Source organism: Garra rufa, chromosome 4, assembly GCF_049309525.1.
Source record: "Garra rufa chromosome 4, GarRuf1.0, whole genome shotgun sequence".
NCBI lineage: Eukaryota > Metazoa > Chordata > Actinopteri > Cypriniformes > Cyprinidae > Garra > Garra rufa.
In genome coordinates, this window is record NC_133364.1 from 56,767,441 (window position 1) to 56,768,002 (window position 562).

The window sequence follows — 562 nt, forward strand, 5'->3', positions numbered from 1 at the left end:
CAGAATGGAGGTGTAGCTGTTATGTCTTTCCCCGACGGGACTCAGACTCAGTACGTTGTTAGTGCTCTGTTAGTGTCTCACCCTGCCGGGCCTCAGACTCAGAACTTTGTTGCTCTGTTAGTGTCCCTTCCCCTACGGGACTCAGACTCAGAACTTTGTTGCTCTGTTAGTGTCCCTTCCCCTACGGGACTCAGACTCAGAACTTTGTTGCTCTGTTAGTGTCCCTTCCCCTACGGGACTCAGACTCAGAACTTTGTTGCTCTGTTAGTGTCCCTTCCCCTACGGGACTCAGACTCAGAACTTTGTTGCTCTGTTAGTGTCTTACCCTGCCGGAGCTCAGACTCAGAACAAGGAGTGTCTTTTGGAGAGGTACCTCTATAACTTTTCGATGAGGAGGAGATTGCAACTTGGTGCTTCTCCATTTCCATGCTGTGATTGGCTGGTTCCATCAGAGCGGGGGACATGGGGTAGCCCACCCTTCTTTCCTCTTGTGGAAGTCATTTGCATAGTCCAAACACAAAGTTAAAAAAGGTGTCAATAATGTTTTACTGGTGCATTTCTC